The 20789-nt window shown below is 33.4% G+C and overlaps 1 protein-coding gene across 3 annotated transcripts in view; it reads right to left on the bottom strand.

The window, feature by feature from the left end:
* Positions 1-20789, bottom strand: part of LOC126846442 (uncharacterized) — a 61962-nt gene that overhangs the window by 35629 nt on the left and 5544 nt on the right. The window contains exon 1 of one of the 3 annotated variants that reach the window (XM_050585864.1): positions 16215-16232. The exons of the other annotated variants lie outside the window; for them this stretch is intronic. The gene's annotated coding sequence lies outside the window, so the exon portion shown is untranslated. Of the gene's footprint in view, positions 1-16214; positions 16233-20789 lie in introns of those variants that run through there. 3 annotated transcript variants of the gene reach the window in all.

Here is a 20789-nt window from a genome sequence, read left to right on the forward strand (position 1 = left end):
CAATTAAGCATCACCCTAATATATGCTTACATATTTTAATACTATAATACAATATAGCGTTGGTTTTAAAATTTTAGTTTCGATACAAAGCTTAGATAGACGGTACTATTTTTTTTCATTATTTTTTTGACACAGCTGCGCACTTAGATCAGCCCAAACAAAATCCAAAATCTGAGCTGTCATTACGTGATATACCGATTACGAATTGCTCGGTAATTAGTGTACCATATTATTATAATGTATGTTTTCACGAAATCGCGAATCACGACCAACCGCATTGGCAGCAACAACAACAATTACTGTTGTTTTATAGACAACCATAGTATAGTTAGCCGCTGGTGGCCGATAATGCGCGTAAACCGGTATATGACTATTATACTGTGCGAGTATGGGTACGCATATTTTACCACTGTCTCGGTGAATGGTGTTAAGTTTGTCGAATTTTAAATTACGGTACCGCGACCACCGTTAAGCTGTTGCTGTTCTTATATTTTCCATAGATAAATTGATAGATAGTCTATAGGAGAGAAGTCGTCAATGGAGTTGGTGGTTATACACAGCCTCGAACCATTACGCAAAACACATGCTTAATTTAATAATACCGTACTTATATTATAGTAATATAATAATATGAGGTGCCTACTATATATTTTCACGCCTACACACACCGAATTTCACTCTAAAAACTTTCAGTTAACCGTTTTAGGAGATAACTCTTCGGCAGATCTCTCCCTAAACATTTTAATAACGGTATTGTTAGGTTTTACACAACGTCGAAAACACATCCAATCCCGTCGGCTTAATAATATACCTTAACACCTATGTATTTTGACAAAAATAATAATCGGAGCTGGTTTCTTAAAGCTTGAAATAATTATTTTCCGAACGTAAAGTATTAATTATTTCATGCAAATTTAAATTCAGCAATTTTGTAAGTAAATTCCTCAGGATCGTGATCAGAGGTCAACGAAAAAAGGTGAAAAGTAGCTGAAATTGTTGGCATGTAATTTTACTTGCGTGTGGGTCAACGCGAAAGAGTTGAAAGGATAAAAATCACACCGAATAACGTTATTATTATTTTTTTTTTTTATTAAACGTTAAGTAAAAATATAATATTTCAAAAACCCATGACCGAGAGAAAATGTGAGTTGTTTTCAAAACCTCTTTGGAGAATACCGGTACACTATCGGTTTCTACGGATTTTCCTCTTAAAATTCAATTTTATATGATGCTTTTCGCCAATTAGATATCACTATATTGATATTTGATAACTTACAGTCAAATGTTTAAACCTACAAACCGTATCACCTTGATAGTATTTGATTTTAAATGCAATTTAGTCGCACCAATCACCGTTTAAAAGATTTTTCTTTTGAACTGCGCCCTACTGAACTACCTGGTGACATTTTTTACAGTAAAAAATATAAATTTTATATTTTATTTCAATTATATTTCTGGTCAGTAGGACGCCAAAACTCGTCTCACGGGTCCACATACTATTATTATACATATATAATACTAGGTACTAACCGCGGACGTTTTGATCTGGAAAAGTAGAAATAATAAAAATGTAGAAACCAGATGAAAATGGAAGCGAATTCAATTTCGACCATTTGATTTATTTTAAATGACAAAAATGCATAAAACCAGTGAAGTGGACACCCGTCACGGCAATATACATGAGGGGTACAAAACGATAAACAAATGTAAACGGGTTTTGTACAGTGGCATGTGGACGGACGTATTGATACAGATAGATAATGGCTATAAAAGTTTCTGGGTTATTTATTACTGTATTTTGTGTGTGTGTGTGTGTGTGTATTCTTATAAGTCGACATGATTTTTCTCCCGTTTCAAGAGTATTTCTGTTGTGATTTTTCTGTCAACCTAAGCGCGAGCGACTGTGGGACAGACCTAACAAATTACTCACAACATTAGCAACAATTTACAAAATACAAATTATACATACTACATCGTTATTATTATTATTAGTACTGTATAAGTATGCTCTAAACGGATGGGCGGACAGCCGCAACTGTCGGCAACGGCGACGGACGTTAAAATATATGTTATCGAAAACCAAATAACCATTCATCATTACACTGATAATATTATTAAATATGCAAAACACAATGTTTTGTCGAAACAATTATCCGTCGAATTAATTACAAGCATTTTATCGTTTCACGATTTGTCTTTACGTTAAATGATCAATTACTACACGTTATATCGATCTCGAAGAAAGGAAACTAAATAGCAAAAACGAGTTAACCCACTTCTGCTTTCAATACTGGTTGGTTATCAGTAAAAAAAAAATACAGCTGAGACTCGCACAGTCTTCTAGGAATCAATCTGCAGTGTCATGTAAGTTGGCGGTCGTTTCACCTTTTGGTATCTAAGCATGATCTTTGGAGGATATGGTTACGAGAGATAAATTACTTAGACACGGCTTAGACCGTGGCATATGATACTAGTTCCTGCCTCTCGTGGTCAGTCAAATGACCCTTGTTGGTACCTAGTAGAACATTAGCCCTCAAAGTTATTTAAAATTATAAAATAATTTTTAAAATTTTATTTTATTTTTCAAAGACAGTTATATCGACGTGACTGACTTAACAGCAAGAAAACATCAAAAATATATTCCCTCGAAAGAAGTATAAGCCTTTTCATGTTTTTGCTTTTTAGGTGTAGTTCTTAAAATCTGAAATTTAGACTAGTTTAACCCTAGAACATATAACATTTTTACGGCAGTCAATTTTGTTGTGTCTAAGGAAAAAAAAGAATAGCTCGATCAACACATAGAAACGTTTCTTGTTGATATTTGATAGTTTATCAATTATCATGTTTACAAGGTTTCCTTCAACTAAAAATGTTTTCAAAAGCGTTTTTCTTAAAATTTTAAACTTTAAAGTTGTTTTAAAATTTCCCAAAACATACACTTAATAGTTCGATTTTAAACAAAGTTTTCGACATCGGCATATTTTTTAGCTTTGTAAACCAATTTCTCAGCTGTCTTATCACACATCCACAATACAGAGAGACCAACTTAACGTGAACCACCCACTATCTCACTGGGCTTAAGTAATAATTTAATTTTTTTTTTATAATGTTTTTTTACAATGTAATCTCAATTTCTCACAATTTATTTTTGTTTTTACTCCCCTCCCAACTTAGTTTTTTTGATAGAAACTTTTGAAACGCATACATTTTATTAACTTTGCAAATTGAGAATAATGCACTACATATTTTGACTGGATAGGCTTTGGATAATTATTATTAAAATTAAAGAGTTTAAAACTTAGGATGGGAAGGGAAGTGCGGTTGGAAAATGCGCGCAGATAACAACATCACCGACTGTGTTCTTTTGGCAACGGTTAACTGTTAACTTTCCGTCTAGCTTACAGTATCATAATTGATATTAATATTATACATATATATGAATGAATCCGGTGTCGTCACTTTCTGTTTTTGTTTCAGCCCACCGGTTTGTCGGCTAACAACTGTCGGTGTTTTATTATAGGCGAAAAAAAAACTGTCTACCGTCCGGCATTAAATCACTCTATCAGTACTGAATATCAGTACGGAAATTACCATTTATTAGCAGGTAATGCGTGGCGTACCGGTTGTTATTATTATGTTATCATCATCTTGAATTATGTATATGTACCTGAGTGTCCTCGTCTAGATTACAGTATACCTACGCATCCAATTGAAATAATAATTATTCGGTAAATTTCAATATTAAATACTGACCGAACGCAAGTTATCAGTAAAGAATCTAAAGCCATTCGCTGCGACCCGTCCGAGTATAATAAACGAGATGACTTTAAAAATCTCAATGCGGCAACCGCTTAATTATTAAAAAAAAAAAAATACCCACATTTGCTTATTTATTTATTGAAATTTACTATGCGGAACGAAGGAAATATATATTTTCAACGAAAACTAGAGAAAAGGGTCATGTTTAATTTTTAAAATTTTTATAATGATTACATATTAGGTATATCAATTGAAAGTATTACAATTTGAACAGATAATTTACAAATTCATCGTTTTTTTTCTTAAATATTCTTAAACTTTTTTTTAAAAATAATTAGTAAAAATATGACATCAATTTTCTACGTTCCTATCACGGTTATTTATTGCATAATTTTATTGTTTACATGAACTCGTTTTAACTCACTCGATGCTAGTAAAACGTGCACTTTGCTTTGGTAATAGTAATGAGTAATGATATAGATTTGTATAATATTTCTTTGATAACTAGGTAATGAGGTTTTGCTAAAGCAAAATATTACAATGATAACAATATTTACGATTTGGAGAACTCGCGGTAAAGTATTTTGACGTTGAGATAGTTCAAGTTAATTTTTCGGTCGAGATATGTCCAATAATATTAAAGTAAATGAAGAGGGTGCGCTGAATAGTGTGTCTGAAATTATTGTAGTATAAGGTGTAAGAAGTGCAGGGAGAAAAAAAAGTGTAGTTTTGGGTATTTTTATAGGACGACTATGATTTATATGCAAGTGAGGTAAGACGTCAAACGAGGGGATTGAGAAGGAAATGGAGAATATCAGTGGCATGACATTTATAAAACAACAATAAGAACGGAACAATACAGTTGAGTAATGATTTCAGAGATTTATTTATTTTAATTTCTCAAAAAACTGGGTAATATTCGCGTGGGAACCCAGGAAATTTTGAGTTTGTTTAGGTAAAACCCGAGTTCAAATTATTGAAGGAGATAGAAAGTTAAGATAAGAATATGAGAGCTGATGCAAACGAAGGAATCCGTAGTTGAATGTCATAGATGCACATATTGTGATGGCATTTAAAGATAGAGAAAATAAAGACAGGAGACCTCTGCCATCAGCTATTATAGTGATTTAAGAGTTTGAATTCCTAACAAAGTGATGTATTTAGATATTAGATTACTACAGTCGTTCTCGCCACATTAGATTAACATTTAAGCATAATTAAACCTATAATTTAAGTAGCGATTAGGTATTAGTAAATTGTGGTTAACTTTTAACCGAAACTGGTGAGAACGCCTTGTTACATTTTTCAAAATAATCTAAGAGATTAATATACGTTGTATAATATGTTCCTACTAATTCAGCTGTTATACTATACTTTAAGTCTCAAAAACTAGTGCCTCTTAAAAAATGTATTTACAAGAGTCCTATACTAAAAAATATCATAACAGAGTTGATAAAAGGTTTGGGTAAGGCAAAATTTCAATTTCAGATATGATAAGAGACAGACAATCCCAATTTTTTACTTTTGATCCGGGCCTGACTTAAGTTTCTGATTGAACAAAAAATTGTTGTATGGATAACTATAACCGAGAAGATCAATGCAACTTAGCAGTGAAATCCTATAATGTAAAACGGGCATAGCGATGCGAACATGCTGGTTGTGTACATAATCATAAATAAATAGTAATAATAATAAATAGTAATATAATTATGTCGATGATTGGCTATACGCGATTCACTATAATATCTTATAACCATACATTAAGTATTAACCATACGGAAATATCTTGCGTCTCGCCTACCACACACATTTTTCATAATGACAATAATTATGTCCAGTAACCCTACTCGGTTATTACGGGTAAACACATACTTATATATTGTTATTACGGCGGCGTATGGAAATGCGAACCTATCAATTTTGTCGCGCAGTGTTACCGAATCGAGCTAAAAACTGGGGATTCAGAAAGATTCAGATTCCGGCTTAGATCATGTTGGGCGTCAATCTTGAATTAAGTGTTTCGCCGCAAAAAGTAGCATTGCAGATAACCACCGACTACGGTCGTCAACCCTCCCTCTCTCTCTCTCTATCACCGCCACGGTCTTATTTGATTAATAATGCGAGTAAATAACTAAATTATTTGTTTGAACAGACCGACCTCGACCGGTAACGTTGTACGATCCGAAATGGGAAACGTGCTCACAAAGCGAATCTGTATAAATCCACAAGGTATTAATTTTGTGGCTCGACGTTTCACCGCTAAACACGGGCGTTATGGAACGTTATAGTGGTTTTGGCAAGTTTTTTTTTGTGTTTAACGATTACTTAACGAACGACCTTGTCCACGCGAAAATCAGAAATGTCATCAACTTTTGAGTGTAGATGTTACTTTCGTTTGCCAAGATGTCTAGTGATGGTATTCGCATGTAACCAACATGGCACATGCAGTCCATTTCTCATCCTGTTTTAGCTTTAACCTTAAAGTGTTTTAAACTAGAGAAATAACTGATCAATTAATCAGTAATTAGTTTACTCTTGGCTCGATAGAATTTTTGCCACTTTGAAAAATGAAAATTCGATTGTAACAATTTAATTAGTTACATTTAGAACGCTCAATCATCAATAGCGTTGGAAATCTGGAAACGAAAAATATCTAAAGAATACTCTATAGAGATTCAAAGATTTTCTAGATTTCTTCTTATGTACCTTTTCCCTTTGGACATCTCGTTAGAAATCCAATCCGACTAGCCATATTTTAGAGACAACTTGTATCTCAGACAAGGATAAATTCTCTTAATTTAAAATACTTAGATGTAATCCCAGCTGAGGAAATTATGGGGAAATAGTATAAGACTACAGGGAATATTTATTAGGGAAGGACAAATGTACATACTTTTATTTTCTGATATTATTACTATTCAGATATTAATTGACTCATGGTGATTAAATTATTTCATTAAAAGACGATTATATTCAATAATAATTTTTAATTTTTGCAATAACTTTAATATTTTTTTTTCTTTGTTATATTGAATACTTACATCTGTACAAATATGCACAACAGTAGATAAGTAAACATTAAAAATGAATAGTATAAGATGAATAATATATTTATCAAAATATTTTTGAATTATACGAGTATTTTTAGCAGAATATTCATTAGTTATCACAAAAATGTTTTAGTAATCATTTTTAAGTACTCCTACTGTTAAATCAATTATTATTATTTTCAAAACATCCACACTAAAAAATGTTGCAATTGACTTTTTCAGAGCGTGGTGAACTTTTATTTTCTATGAGGCCATTGAAATACCTACCACCCACACTCATTGCAAACCTCAATTGGTAAGAAAAAACGTTTTTATAAGTCACTAAACATAATAAAAAAAATATTACACTGCTACCTACAATAATTAGCCATTAGACGGAGACCACCCAAGCAAAATGTATGGCAACGGTCTTTTAAATGTCCTTTTACCATGACATGTGTGGTTGATATTACTGAATGAACAGTGTTTTTGATTAATAATTTGGTTTAGTAAGTTTCAATTTAGTTAACTTAATGTTCGGTAGAGGGTCAACTTTAAAATGTTTGGTTCAACAAAATGGTTTTTAGGTGCAATAATATATTTTTTCAGTGCAATAAATATTTTACATATATATTCCGCTAAACCTAAACAAAACATTTAGAAAATATCAAAGGTACCATTGATACAAAGCATTCAAATGTGGACTAATTAGTCTTTTTGTTATGACTAGAAAAACCCCCGTAAAACAACAATAGGCCAAGTTGCCGGCATTGCTAACTTAGGATGATAAAGAAAAAACAACACTAGTCAACCGACCGGAACACCGAGTAGGGCGAAGAGGCGCTGGAAACTCAAAAAGGAAACGCACATCCTGCACGTGCACCTGCCATGTTGTATTTACCCGAAAAACAATTATTCCACCGACATTGACCGTTGTTATAGTGTTCATATATAGAAACACATCTCATTATAAGAAAACGGCACTCGCGAGACCCGAAAGTATCTGCTGTAATAGGTTTTACTCGTCCAATTTACAAAATAATTATTAGTTTTTTCATAATTTCCAAGTTATGAGAAACTTTTCAGTTTTATTTATATTTTCTCGTTGAAATTAAACGTTTCACATAACTTAATAATTACAATATAAATTATTTTATAATATGCAGTTATCTGCATGCAAAGACTTAAATTGGGCAAATTACACACTTCTACGCCCAGAGAATAATTATTGAACATATTGGCAGTGGGATAGAACTATTACCGTTTCGATGAAATTTCAATCCATTAGAATTTAGATTAATCAGGATATACGTAGGACCTTAATTAATGGTATTAACCGCGTACTCGTAGGTCGAAGATGGTATTTGAAATAAAATTGGTTTTCATTCAGTAAATTATCAACCAACAATGTTAATAAAGTTGCCAAGGTGTATTTTTAATTTTAACAATTACTCTGGTCTGGTTTGAAATACAAATGCGCTGTGGTCACTTAGAAAACGTCTTATTGCGTGTTTATATTAATAATTATGATGTCATTTCGGTTGCATTGTCTGTGTGTGTTTTTTTGCGTCATTTAAATTGTTTATATTTAATGATTAGGCGTGGGTTGCCAACAGGGGTTTTTTTAGAGCTAAGATGACTAGTGTGATTGGCAGCTCTGCGAAACGGAAGCGTTCGGCATAATTATGTGTAATTATTCTGCTATTCAAAAACTAAACATAATATGCATTTGATGAAATCTATAGTATTTTATTTTCTCACGTATAAGTACAACGAAACGGATTTGGTGGTTTGCGGAACTCGCACGATAATACACTGTGCTAAGCAAAGAACAACAGTTATTTTCCTGTAAAAAATAATCCAAATCCGTGTTAACATTTGTATTGTCTAGCTTATTTACTGCGATGTTGGACCTTAATTTTCGGCGTACTTTTCCGTTTTATTGAGAAAATAGTTTAATACGGTACGTACTGGTTTTGGTAATGAGTGGTTAATGTCTAATTTTTTTCAAATGTATTTCAAAAATTACTTGTTTTACACCAAATGTTTCAATATAAATAATTTATTTTATTTTATCATACATGAATTATGTTGAAAACTTGAAACAAATATTACATTTAAAATATTTTCATACCTACTTAGTTTAATTAAATATGAATAACACGTTAGGATATAAAAAATACTTATTTATAGCAAGTAGCAACATCATTTAAGTAATTAATTTTGCAATAAAAAAAACCAATTATTATAATTATCTGTAAAGAAAGCGTAACACTTATTAATTTATTTGTGTTGAGTTTGTACTAATGAATGGACGTTAAGTAATATTCACGAAATAGTTGAAATTCCCATTAATGTTATTGCCTCTATGAACTTCTAATTCATTTTTTTTCTATTTTTTGCTTCTCTACGAGTCGGGTCATAGGAAACTGTTTCTCGCATTAAAGCTCACCTCTCAATAAATTAATATAAACCTGTATTTAGGTGTAAGGATTTTGCACTTTGCCCTCGAATTGGCCGTTTCGACTTTCACAATAATATTATTTCTTCGACGGTTTTTTTTTTGTTTAGTAATAGTATTGACATTACTCGGACGAGGAGAAATTGTTTGAAATCGTCATCTTAACACTAAGTGCTTCGGGTCGTACAATTCTATAATTAATACCGTTCACATAGGTACCTATACGATGGGAATATATACACTTACACGAGCCCGACTTGGTGACTTGACTCGGATCGTTTTCCAAAATAATGCAATTTTGTATTAGACACCTTTCATGAAAAAAACCAATTTGTTTATGAGAGTCGTACAAGAGGGCGCGTGGTCGCTACGATCGGATAACTTTATAAGCGCACGAACTTAGCGGTGATGTCTATACTTAACTGGCGTTCACCGGTCAGTATTTGTTATTATAATTTTTTTTTATACATATAAAAAAAATATTATAATACACGAACGCGGGGGTCTCCGAAAAGACCACGGTCGTCTCAGCGGGAAATGTCTGACGAGGCCTTCGGACTTACAAGTACCGCACCCGCGCATCGCCATACATCTATAATGTTGTAACTTATAATACACCCTTCTCTGCGTGACTGCTTCCATCCACAATGTGTGCAGCAGTTGGAAAACCTTCCGCGCGCCCGTGTATGTTATTTTCACTATGGTATTATTATTATGCTTACGACGAAAATCTTACTTACCGCATTTGTATAATCATAATTATAATATATCGAGTCGCGCCTTGACCTTGGACCGCGCAAGACGAGACCTTGGTCCGACAATGGTCCATAATAATGTACATACATACATAATGTATAGCGTATCTCTTTATTAGAGATCATGCGATGAGGGGACACGCAGCAAGCGTTCTCGAGGGGGGGGGGAGGGAGGGAAAGCGTGCACGTGCGCCAGAAATATGGTACTAAGATGCAAGTCGGTAGATTTTCGGTATTACGCTCGAAGCTTTGATTTATGACGACTACGATCACAGGACATATTATAATAATATTATATAGATTGCATCGACCCGTTGGCCACAGTTAAAATGTTTTAATAGGAAACTCATGATATAATACCGCCGTGCATGTATTGCATATAGTCAAATCGACCCGCGTAGGTTTTTGGGAATTATAATAACCACATAATATATGTTATACTCTTTACATCGTTATCGTCGTACATCAAATCCAATAAAAATCAGTATTCATTTAACATAGGTCTTGCCTAGCATGAAATACGTTAAAAAAAAAAAAAAAAAACAACATATTTCATTAGTTCTAAAAAAATATTTATTCATTTAAGAATGGATAAATTATAATAAAAATAGTATAATTTAAAACGTTGTTCATTTAACAAATTAATTTTATTAAAACTAAAATTTTATATTATTTAGCATGAGTAATGTCCATTTCACATTTTATTCATGAATTTAACATTATTTATGTGAAAATAATAAAAATGTATGTTATATAATTGAATGAACATTCTTACAAATAATTCATTTTATATTAATCATTTTACAAACGATACTTGGGTCAGTGATATGATAAAAAACCGTTTAATTAACTATTTCAACAACATAAAAGTGTGATTAGTTTTTTTGATTTTATAAGTTCAACCTACCATTAGTCCAATTTTTAGACCCAAAATCCTAAAACTACCTATAATATGCAAAATAAAAACAAAGTCGTTGAAGAATTATAGATTTGCTACATAAAAAAATTGACCCAATGGTAAAAATTTATTGCGGGCAAAAACGGATAACATTTCTTTTAAAAGAAACTATTTTTCTTTCAAGTTATCCGTAAAAAAATTGTTCACCTGTATGTGACTCCTACGATTTTAGTAAGTTGTAAGTTTTATGTATCATTCCTTTTCAGTTCGACATGGAAGCAAAATAAAACAATAATATATAATACTTATACAATCGGATAACCGTAGGATTTGTAAAATACTGTCCTAATCTTAACAACAGATCTGTCTTTACCGTAAATAATTATTATACAAGTCGACTGTATCGTACCATAATAAACTTATATATCCTCCGATCACACATTATATTATTATAAAGATGTTTTCAATGTATCTCATGCACGCGGTTATCGGTTAGCTTGGATACATGTTAAAATACAAATAATTTACCACGACCGTTTCGAACGGATAACGTCGAACCGGGTTACAAGACATCGAGCCTATATTATAAACAAATGGTGAGTGTTCTCCAGTATAAAGTGTGTATAATCTCAAAATCAATGGGTGTAGTCTGCATTACAACAGTACATATTTTATTGTAATATAATAATATATGGATATCAAGTCGGTGGTGTGGGTATAAACTATAAATGTATTGTGTGTTGTAATAATTTTTTCGCGAAACTTGTTGGAAGCATACTAAGACTTTAAGACTGTTAAACATTGAGTCTCCCTACCACGTGGTTTTGGTTTAACTATTTGGCCAAGGATGTCTGCTCTTAAGCTCTACAAATATAACCCGCAAAGATTTTGTATTAAAAAATTGAATTGTTTGCATTGTCTCTTAAAAGTTTCAAACGCATTTTACCAGGTATGGTTCGAGCGGTACACTAGTTCTAAGTAATATTTTAGTTTTGGTATATAAAAATCTAACCATATTCCAGCCCTCAGGTTGAATAGTAGTGACGGCCTATCAAAAAAGTAGGTATATTTACATAAAAAACGTCGGCTCGTTTGATGTACACAATACGTCACGAGAAGTCAAATCTATAAAACAATGGTAAATGCACACAAGACTGAGTATAAACCCGAGGTCGTTGTTTGAAATGCGCTGAATGGTTTTCAGATCGAATGACCAAACGCATAAATCTGTTATGTAGGCAAGAGTATTACATTAAACGTGCATAGTCTGTCTACCGCACAGGCGCACATTCCGCCAGGAACTCTTGTTTTTTTTTTTTTTTAATATATTGCGGTCCCTCGAGGTGTTTCCCGAAGGACCTCGATTTACATATTCACTGTTCAGCCTAACCCGCCAGGCCTGTGCTGCATATTAATATGAATGAAAATCACTTTTTGTGAATGACGGACTCTTCGTTATAGAGTGACCACTTAAACCCCTGGGCGTTAAGAATCAACTTAACATACATTGGCGGCATCCGCCAACAATTATGTGTTATATAAGTTATTATATATTACAATGTTGGCGACCTACGTTTTTTCACGGCCATATTCGGTTTTTTAAATAATAACCGTCTATCACAATTTACTTACTTGCGACGCACCTAGGAAAATCACCACATTTATCATTTAGCTATTTATGTATATTTATGTAAAATTAAAAATGACCATAATGTCTGGGCGAATCGACCACGGTTACTTACGACTTGATTATCTTATAATTACTTAATACATAATAATTGGACCGTAGTTGTTTATTTTAAATAACTAACGAGTGTAAAGAAAACCAGTGCATGTGTGTTGTTTCAATTTAATACCTTATATCTATATAAAACCTTATTATTTTATTAATAAATAATATTAAATAGTAAGACCAGAAAACATTTGACTAATACAATGAAGCCAATTTGAGTCCATGAACAGGAAAAGCCGGCGGCAGTGAACGATAAAAAAAAAGAAGACAGGAGAAAACAGTTTAAAAGTTAGGATCGAAGGGGGAAGACGCGCATGTAAAAATAATACTACACTCCGCCTCTCCTCCTGCTCTAAGCTTAACACTTCAATAACTTCAAAAATAGTTATCTAAAACTGACTATCAACCAGTCAAACTTTTTAGTACTTAAAGATGGAAGATGATAACCGTTAACAATTTCCAATTTGTAATATAGGTGTAACAGTAAGCCATGTAAATATTTCAAACAAACCCTACGCCAATTTGAACCAATTTTGCGTTATTGTTTAACGTATCGAACAATGCATGACGGTAAGTTTTGTTTTATGATTATTTACAGTAGGTATTGTGGAACTTGGAAAGGGGCAAGCGACTCGAATTCGAACAAACTACACAATAGAGGATTTGCCCAGTGTAAGTACCGGCGAGGATAAATCAATGGACATGTGCGACGGCGGTGGTCGAGACCGAGACGAACGCTCTGTGGGTTTGTCGTAGGCGGCGTGCAGTCGTGTCTATCTCATAATACACGGTATATTATATTATATGGGTACCGTTGATAGAGCATCAGCTGCTGCTGCGATACCCGAATCCCCGACGATTATTATTTATTTATTAGCCACTGATTATGGTTTATTGTTGTTGCGCCACCTTGTTAGACCTATAGAGCGCATGTGTGTGTGTACTGTGCGTATTGTGAAGTTTATGTTTTGTGCGAATCGGTCGTGAAAGTGGGCGAAGACAAAAAAAAAAGTAAAACGCACCTCGCAGTTGCTAGTCTTTAAGACATTGTTATGTAATAGTCCCGTGTCTGAGTACTTAACCCACGTGGCTGCGGATCCGCTACACGCGTACCCTTATTGCACGCGAAACGTTAATAAAATTTGAAATTAAATATAGATAGGTATGGACTCGTGTGTAATGCATAACATTAAGACAAGGCGCAATAAAAAAACAAATCTGTCTTTGTGAGGTTTGCGAAAAAATTCACAAACGTGAGACTCGATGCATCGTTAAAAATTGCACAAGGGACGGGACCGTGCGAGAAACTAAACGCTAAAACTGTTTTATAGTGCCGTTTTTGTGCATACGAGCGTTATACATACTGCACAGGTGTAATGATGATTCGTATTTGATTATATGGTACCGAGAAATTAACTGGAACGAAACTATATACACAATTAATGACGCCTCCGAGTTCTATAATATTATATTATACGTATAAAATATATATGTACCGCTTTATTGTAACTTACCTAGACTGACGACTCGTATCAAAATATAATGTATTTATTTGTTTTTTTTTTTTTTTAATTGACTACTGTGGATCAAAAGACCGTCTTGCGCCATTAAATTAGACACGGTACTCGTTTATTGATGGGCGCTGGAGTAAAAATTGAAATAATAATAGTAGGTACATTTACCAGTTATTCACTATAAGAGTAATGATGGCAAAAGGTCATTGTATTAATTATTGAGCAGTTTATACCAGTAATTTGTTTTTATAACTTACAAATGACAAATTTTCAGAGTTGGTAAAAAACCAGAGCTCGGTGGAATCTTTTTTTAAACAGAAAATTTGTGTTATTAACTAAAAATATGGGTTTTGTTGGGTTGCCAAAGCTGCGAAATTTTAAGGTCAAGTTAAGGAAAGGTTTAATAAAAAATTGAATACCTACCCAAGACTGAAGAATGAAAATAATGAGTTAAAACTATTTTAATTTGTTTTAAATTGATTAGAATTATCGAAGTACTGTGTTACTACTTAAAATATTTACATTTTGCATATTTCACTGTTCACAACTACCATAAATTTATTATACGATTAGACATTCCTATACGCTTTATTGTGCCTAACTCTGAGCAAATTCACTCCCTCTCTATTGTCGTTCTATATCACTCTGTCAAGTCAGAAATAGTGTAATTACACGTTTAATGCATTTTAGGCACGGCTAAAATTGTAGTTTTATTTTACAATTACATTTGAAATTATTTCTAATAAGTTTAATTTTGAAGTACTATTATATGTACATAATATTATGGGTTTGTAGACGGCGTGTGTACTGTGTGGTATTGTATATTCGAGAAGTTATATTTCAATGTAGTAAGGGTTGACCTTGTGTTCTGTTTCCAAGAACAAATAATCTCAAAGCGTAATTAACATTAAAGCTTTCTCTCTTTGGATCAGACAACAATATTATTTTGTACACGATGCGCATAATAAAACAAATCTCAGTTAAAACAATGGGACGGACGTGTCCTTGTCAGGAGTTAAGCTGTTTGTACATGAACGCGGGAATGGGTCGGTGGGTACAACCACAGGGTACTGCGCATATAACCATACATTTAGTTATACGGTCGACTGATAAAATATAAGGACTCGAACAAGGCCAAGAGTAAGACCGAGCAATCGAATTTTGCCTATTGTATGATTGCTGTCTTGTCTATCAATGTCTGGGTTCGTTAGCTATCAATGTCTGGTAATAATATAGACCAATACTTAAGCGAAGGTAAAGTGTCAATATAGCTTAGTTTAGCTGCATTAGAAATGTATAGGATATTAAAGTTACAACATTGGCATGCAATATATTAGAAGGTACAAATTATATTTAGCGTTTAATATAAACTCGAAAAAGTGAAATGAAGCACCTTTCAGGTACGGTTTTAAATCTATAAGATTAGATACATTTTAGAAATATTTGTGGGTTCAGACAAAAAAAAACACATTGTAAGAACATCACCCTCAACCTACTCAGCATCCCATCGAGGATAATAATTAATAAATGATCAATTAGTTGCCTATAACTTAACAGATACTATGAAATCAGCAAAGGATTTATAAATATATTGCCCAAATAAATAATGTTTTATTTACCAATCAATGGATAATTTTTAGAATAAAGATTTTGTCGAATCATCTTTTACATTTTTATCGGATTTGAGATTTGGATTAGTGTGTAGGCAACGCTGTGCATTTAAATTTGTATTTTATTTATTTTGTGGCTCGAAAATAGATTCTTCATTTTTTTTACTACCCACCAAAGGCAAATGGCCACTAAACTGATGTTTGTAGGTACGGCTCAGATAACAGCTTGTACCTATAAATCATTATACTCTCTATTCCACGTTATTAATGCACCAAACCGTCATGAATTCGATCAATTATGGAGTACCTGTACTAGATCGGATGCCATTTGTCATTCAATCAAGCGTACAACAAATGTATGATATTATGTTACGCTCTGACTCTGCCATGTGAGTGCTTGCTCGCCTAAGTCGATGAAAAATCATTATACTTTAAAATTTCAGACAGCGCGCTCACCCTTGAACATTGGATGACAAAGTGCGTTACATCTTTCCTATATTTCTATTGCAGTTCTGTTCGGTTTTTTTACTTGGCGTTACTAAATCGGCTCGGCCCGGCTCAAATGGTCATTGTTTTTCTGAAAAAAAATTAAAAGTCACCAGTGTCGTCCGTCGCAATAGCATGAGAACACACACTAATACTGTTATTATAGTATTACACAAGACAAAAATAAAAGTACATTACAGCGCGTAGACTTCAGTCTTCAACGACAGTATACTAGCATTAATAATATATGGGTACTAGCATACGACTATCATAATAATAATTATAATATTATATTATACTATTACGTTGTTGATCGTCCGACCGAAATGTTGTCATAACTAATATCTCGATGGCGAGCCGCATTATGTATACACACATTATAGGGCGGATCATATTATTTACGAGTTATAATATATATTATTACACACACGATTAGAAGTTATCGCGTTATCAAGTATCAACAGTTTGTTTGCCGTGAACCGTGTACGCTTGTGTATTTTCTGTGTGTGTGTGTGTGTAATCTTCACCGCCTCGGATAATAGTCGCCTTACGGGTTTTTTTTTCAATTCTATTATTATTATTCTTTTAAGACATCAAGGACTATACCATCCTGTCAGTTCAAAAGTCAAAAAACAATGCCCTCAACACCCCTTTATACACGACGCCGCCGCCGCATCTTTGCCAGAACACGAGGTCGATCGATTTGTTGCCGGAGGCTTTGAGACGACATTCGCTATTCACAGTGCTCGTCCGGCACCAACAGACTGTAGGGGACAGACGAGCAATGCCCATTGTTTTCCCATACTAACGGCGTGCACAACTCGGCTTGTGTGTCTGTTTAATTTGTATAATATACATAATGTGTATACTATTATAGACTGGCCGTGGGCGTCGTTCTTTACCCCATTTTAACTAATAATCATTACTTCATGTTACTACGGCAAAATGACCAGATATATTAAAACATTGGACAAATTTACTAACTCATGAAATTTTCATCTTATCTCACAAATAAAAATATTTTGCAACATTATCTATTTTGTTGTTTAAACTAATTTGTGCTTTAATAACTTTAAATATTAAACTCGTTTTTTTTTTAAATTAATACTAATTTACCATGGTTTTCTTTTATAACAACTAAATCTTAAATAATTGTAGAAAGGGTGGTGAGGGCGTTATGTGAGGCCCTCATTAGGTTTACACAAAATTTGAAGTACGAAAATACGACGTGTGACCATAGCTGCAAATCGCTATTAGTTCTTGTGGTCTAGCATTAAAGTCTCTTAAACGCCCACCAGCTGCCATACGGTCGAAGGCGACCGCCATCATGTGCCGTATAGCAACTGTGGAAGAGCACGGCAGGTGAAAAACACCATTGACTTAATGACCGGAAAAGAATTTATACTGTGTATACGTTTTATATTTTATACTTACTAACAACTCATGCAAATGAACGTCTAGTAAAGAAAACATATAAAAACCTCGTTTTTAAGATCTGCCGACTTCCGCATACTACAACGAATTTGATAAGGTCCGTGTGTAACACGGTGTGATTTAGCGACGTTTTATTTGTATTATTTAGATTGGCATGTGCTTTTACAGTTCTCAATAAGAATGCCACGCGCGAGGATAACAATAAAAAAAAAAATTAATTAATGACTATTATCGGGTTCGAGTATATAAGAATAATTTTTAATTACTCGTTTTCTTTGACCAGTTTGTTTATTGTTCTAAACGTTGGCGTAGTCAGTATAGGGAGTTTTAAATTACTTATTGTGTCTTCATTGGTGCAAACATATTATAGCGTATTCCGTCAAATACCAAATCTAACATGCTCCATATTTTCCAGTCCACTTAGACGTTCTGAAAATCGGTTTTTAACGAAACCATATTGTTTTACAACTGACAAACGGTATCTAACGCGGGCCGCGGCACAAAACAAAATTCACGTAAGGATATACACAATAAGGATATGCACGACGATGACCGCTAGGAGGAATTTTAAATAAAAAAAAAAATCTAAAAAAACTCGGTTGACTTTCTCGAGTACTGCTTTTAACGCTTATATATTTTAATAAGGATAACTATTGTTATTTTATTATGCGGATATCCAGTTACTAGTACTATATGTATGTTATATATATACTCATACATGTCTGCTCGATTACACATATTATTATTATTATTATCATCATACTCGAGTCGGATACCGTTAAACGAGAGCCTTCGTCATCATCGCCGGCGTCGATAGCAGTCAAATAATCACCGTGTGTTTGTTTGTGTGTGTGTGTGTGTGTGTGTCTGAATAACACATTAAAATCGATAGTAGGCAAGAGACCGGACGTAATTCGACCGATGAATAATATGTTTACACACAAACCGAGATCGACCCCGTTTTTCAGCGGCAACGGCGGATCTGTCGGTCTGTCCGCCGTCTGAGATGTTTATTTTTGAGTATATATATTTTTTTCATTATTATTTTTGTCAAGGTGCTCGAACCGTATTATAATATGTTTATAACGATATTATATTTTGTATTGTAGAATGCGAAATTGGCGGATACGCCTGCAACAGCCGCTAACCGTTTTTTATTATTTTTTTTTTGGCGATAGCCGTTGTGCGTTATTTACGGTTCGTCATCGTCAATAATAAACGGCCCATAGCGTTGTGTGTGCGCAAGTACAACGCGGATAGTGTGAAGATAACCGTAGTTTTTCCAAACGGACCAACAACGAACCAACAACATATCGGGCACTATAAAACGCTATTTTGTTTCGGATGTTCCTCGGTCGTTTCTTCTATCTGGCCAACGATTGCCGACAATAATTGTTTTCACGGACAAGTAAGAAGAAAAAATAACACACCAAGCCTCGTGACCGAGATTACCCGTGTGCCCATAATAATATTATTATTATGTGAATTCCCACGGAAACTCGCATAGGCACGTCGAAACGAATTAAACGCGGATTTGCATGTAATCAAATGCGACGTGTGTTTGTTTGTGTAAGTGTAGAAATAAAAAAATGTACAAAAATAATTCGACGGGCATTCTGCGAGGACGACGAGTAAAATACCCGCAGAGCTCGCATTGGTCTTTAGGAATATATTACTAAACCGTCTGGAAGTGATAAAAAAAAAATCGCCTTCATCAAAACGTTTCGACACCAAACTGTATGAACGATGGGAAAAAAAAATACATTGATAAGTGTAGAAAGTAAACAACGATGAGATCATCATATATTATTTACATTGAAATCGAATAGTTTTTCCAATAAGATTTTAAAATTGTACCATTATTTTGGATTTCTACAAATTCACAATACATATTATTATTATGAACTTATACAGAGTAATTAATTGGCGATTACCTCCGCGTAAATCTAATTAACAAATATTTTTGGATGAATACCAAACATTTGCTAGGCTTTAATAAAAAAAAGAACCATTTTAATTTAGGACTATTTTTATCAACTTTGATAAAATTACAAATGTTTACTGGTTTTAGTTTTTGTTAGATGTGTTATTTTCTGGTCTTTAGCTACACAAATGTATTATAAAGAAATAGGACATTATTTTGTTTATTTTCTAAAAAATTATACTTTGTAACAATAAGCTTGAAAAATGATTGGTACTTGTCGTTTAACTGGATAATAATGACTGTATATGCCAATTAGGTGTAATGAGTTAACAATTATATTTTATATAAATATGTGTACTGTGAAATTTTGATGGGAGGTAAACTATTTCGACATTTCAACCCCGGTCGTCGTTCTTGATTAAAGGAAAACACAATATTTAGGCACTATTCGACAAACATTTTTTTTAAAATTAGCTGTTGATCAAATGAAATTATTATTTTCCAGTTATTATTTTTTAATTTGGGGTACATATTATATAATTTTGCAACGCATAACATAATATTTTACACGAGTACCATTTTGCAGTGGTAAAAACTGGCGTGGGCGCCACTTATGTAATTTAACATTCGGAATCCGTTCAACAGACTGCATGAAAAACTCTGTCTAGCCGTTAAAAACTTATTGCGAGCCCAGGCACAATAAAAAAATACCAATTCTCTGCACATTATTGAAGTCATAAAAATGGGATTCTTACATCATAAAAAGAAAGATCTCAAAACTATTAAAAGGACATTGCGTTTTTACAATTTTTACCTCATAACTTTCCGAAAAGAAATACATTTTTACTTAGAAAATGGGATGTAATGATGGTTTTCCAAAATTCAACGCCATAACCGCCTCCTTGAAGACCGTCTAACGTTCACGGTCGTCGATCGGTAGACGTATAATTTGAAATTCGGCTGTCGTAAAAAATACACAAAACCGTCAATTTGATAACGGCTTTGGGTTACCAAAGGTCGACGCATTTTAGCAGCTAAACAATTTACTTTGGATTTTTATGTGCAAACTTCCCGACCGACTCGAAGACACAATGTTTCTATGTACATACATGTATAGAAAGCAAATTATAATAACCATATCTCTTAACGCATGTCGTGTCCTATGTAACTCACGAAGAGGAAGCAAA

This window comes from Adelges cooleyi, unplaced genomic scaffold, assembly GCF_023614345.1.
Source record: "Adelges cooleyi isolate 19-005CV unplaced genomic scaffold, UGA_ACOO_1.1 ACOO_flye_CR_arks_rails_tigmint_CR_PRNA_108, whole genome shotgun sequence".
In the NCBI taxonomy this organism is placed as follows: Eukaryota; Metazoa; Arthropoda; class Insecta; order Hemiptera; family Adelgidae; genus Adelges; species Adelges cooleyi.